Source organism: Canis aureus, chromosome 11 (assembly GCF_053574225.1).
Source record: "Canis aureus isolate CA01 chromosome 11, VMU_Caureus_v.1.0, whole genome shotgun sequence".
Lineage (NCBI taxonomy): Eukaryota > Metazoa > Chordata > Mammalia > Carnivora > Canidae > Canis > Canis aureus.
This window is the reverse complement of record NC_135621.1, coordinates 65,802,706-65,806,183: the sequence shown is the minus strand read 5'-3', so window position 1 is coordinate 65,806,183 and position 3,478 is coordinate 65,802,706. Positions and strand designations below refer to the sequence as shown.

Below are 3,478 nucleotides of genomic sequence, written 5' to 3'. Positions count from 1 at the left end.
ATGCCGGTGGCCGTGGGGCCCTATGGACAATCCCAGCTGAGCTGATTTGACCGCATGAAGATGGGCTTTGTGATGGGTTGCGCAGTGGGCATGGTGGCCAGGGCGCTCTTTGGCACCTTCTGCTGTCTCAGGATTGGAATGCGTGGTTGGGAGCTGATGGGCGGCATCGGGAAAACCATGATGCAGAGTGGCGGCACATTTGGCACATTCATAGTCATCGGGATGGGCATCCAATGCTAATCCAGGCAGTGGTTGCCCATACACCTACCCCCTTCCCATCAGTCCAGCTCATGTACTATAATAAAACAAAATTCTTGGGGTTAAAAAAAAAGAAAGAAAAAGATAACAGTAAGGGCTGAAAAATACAGTAACTGAAATGAAAAATATCCTAGAGGGAACTGAAAACATATTGAGGATCCTTAAGAACAGATCAGCAATCTGAAAGAGAAAACCATCCAAGATGAACAACAAAAAGATAATAGAATTTTTTAAATGAATACAGGTTAAGAGACCTCTGGAACAACATTACACATACTAACATTCACATTACAGTGATCCCAGAGGGACAGAAAGAGGAAAAGATGTAGAAAACTTATTTGAAGAAATAATAGATGAAAACTACCCTAACCTGGGGAAGGGAACAAACATCTAGATCCAGGAAACACAGAAACTTAAACAAGATGAACCAAGAAGGTCCACACTAAAGCACATAATAATTACACAGCAAAAATTAAGAAAAGGAGAGAATCTAAAAGAAGTGAGAGAAAAGCTATTACTTAAGTACAATACCTCATCAGACTATTGGCTGATTTCTTAGCAGAAACTGCAGGACAGAGAAGAGTGGCATGATATATTCAAAGCGCTGAAAGGAAAAAAACGTACAACCAAGAACATTCCACCTGGCAAGTTTATCATTGAGAATTGAAGGAACAATGTAACATTTTCCAGGCAAACAAACGTTAAATTACCACTAAACTGGCCGTACAATAAATGTTAAAGAAATTAAGTAGAAAAGGGAAGGTCATAACTAACAGAACATTATGGAAGAAAAAAAATGTCTCACTAGTAAAAGCAAATATATAGTAAACATAGCAATCACTTATAATGCTACTTACAAAGGTTCAAAGGCAAAAGTAGTAAAATCAACTATGTCTACAAAAATCAGTTGAGACATGCAAAATAAAAAGATGTAAATTTGACATCATACACTTAAAACATGAAGGCGGGGAGTAAAAATGTAATGCTTTTAGGTTGTGTTCAAACACAGGTAACCATCGGCTTAAGATGGACTACTATATAGATAAGAGGTTATATATGAACATCATGGTAACCATGACCAAAAATCTGTAATAGGTACACAAGAAAATAAAGAGAAAGAAAGCCAAGCATGACACTATAGCCATTGAACCACAGGAAAGAGAACAAGAGGAGAATGAACAGAGAACTACAAAAACAACCACAACACATTTAACAAAACAGCAATAAGTTCATACTTATCAGTAATCATTTAAAAATGTAAATGGACTAAAGGGTCCAATCAAAAGAAGTGAAGTGACTGAACAGATTTTAAAAGAAAGACCAATCTATACACTGTCTATAAGAAACTCACTCTAGAGATGCCTGGGTGGCTCAGTGGTTGAGCATCTGCCTTTCGCTCAGGGCGTGGTCCCAGGGTCCTGGGATCAAATCCCACACTGGGCTCTCTGCAGAGAGCCTACTTCTCCCTCTGCCTGTGTCTCTGCCTCTCTCTCTCTCTGTCTCTCTCTCTCTGTCTGTCTCTCATGAATAAATAAATAAAATCTTTTAAAAGTAATAAAAATAAAAAATAAATAATTTTTAAATTAAAAAAAACTATTTATTTATTCATTCATTCATTTATTAGTAAGCTTCATGCCCAGCATGGAGCCCTGTGTTGTGCTTGAACTCACCAACTCACCATCCTGAGATTCAGACCTGAGCTCAATGTTTAATCAACTGAGCCAGCCAGGCACCCAAGGGACTCATTTTAGATTTAAAGATACATACAACATGAAACCAAAGGGATACATCATGCAAATGGAAAGGAAAAAATAATACTTTTATCAGACAAAAGAGACTTTAAAACAATGTAATAAGAGACAAAGAAGGGCATTACATAATGATAAGGGTATCAATCCAACAAAGGGATCAAACAATTGCAAATATCTATGAATCTAACATAGGCCCTAAATATATAAAGCAAATATTAACAGAAATAAAAAGAGAAATTGACAATAATATAATAATAGTAGGGAACTTTAACACCCCACTTACATCAATAGATTATCCAAACAGAAAATGAGTAAGAAAGCAGTGGCTCTGAACAACAGGTTCGACTAGATGGACTTAACAGGTACATACAGAATATTCCAGCAAAAACAATAGAAAAACATTGTTTTCAAGAGGACATGAAACATTTTCCAAGATAGATCATGTTAGATCACAAAATAAGTCTCAATAAATTTAAGAAGACTAAAATCATATCAAGCATCTTTTTTCAACCATTCAATGTTATGAATCAAGAAATCAATCACAAGAAAAAAAAAACTCAGGGGAAAAAACATGTGGAGGCTAAACAACATACTAATAAACCACCAATGGGTCAATGAAGTAGTCAAGTATGAAATCCAAAAATACCTAGAAATGAATGAAATTGGAAATGTAACAGTTCAAAATCTTTGGGAGGTGGCAAAAGGAGTTCTAAAAGGACAGTTTATGATGATACAGGCCTTGCTCAAGAAACAAGAATAATCTGTAACAAACAATCTAACTTTATACCCAGAGGAACTAGAAAAAGAACAAACAAAGCCTACAGTGAGTAAAAAGAAGAAAATAATAGAGATTAGAGCAGAAATATATGAAATAGAGACTAAAATATAATACAACAGATTAGTGAAACCAAGAGTTCATTCTTTGAAAAGAACAAGAGAATTAATAATGCTCTAGCGATATTGATTTAAAAAAAAAAAGAGGACCCAAATAAACAAAATTACTAATGAAAGAGGAGGAATAATGACCAACACTACAGAAATAAAATTGTAACAATATTATGAAAACCTGAATGTCAAAAAATTAGACAACTTTGAAGAAATAGATAAATTCCTAGGAACATATAACCTACCAAAACTAAAGATGGAAGAAAGAGAAAGTTCGAACATACCAATCATAGCAATGGAAATGAATCAGTAATCAAAAAACTCCCAAAAACCACAAGTTCAGGACCAGAGAGCTTTATAGGCAAACTCTCCCAAACATTTAAAGTAGAGTTAATAGCCATTTTTCTTAAACTATTCTAAAAAGCACAAGAAGAAAACTTCCAAATTCATTCTTTGAGGCTAGCATCACCCTGATACCAAAACCAGATAAAGATACCGCAAAAAAAGAACATGAACATAGATGCAAAGTCCTCAACAAAATGTCAGCAAACCAAATCCAACAATATATTTTAAAGATCACATCA

General features: G+C 35.1%; 1 pseudogene; it reads left to right on the top strand.

Moving 5' to 3' along the window:
- LOC144323098 (reactive oxygen species modulator 1 pseudogene) lies at positions 1–264 on the top strand (annotated as a pseudogene).
- The last annotated feature ends 3,214 nt before the right edge of the window (positions 265–3,478 follow it).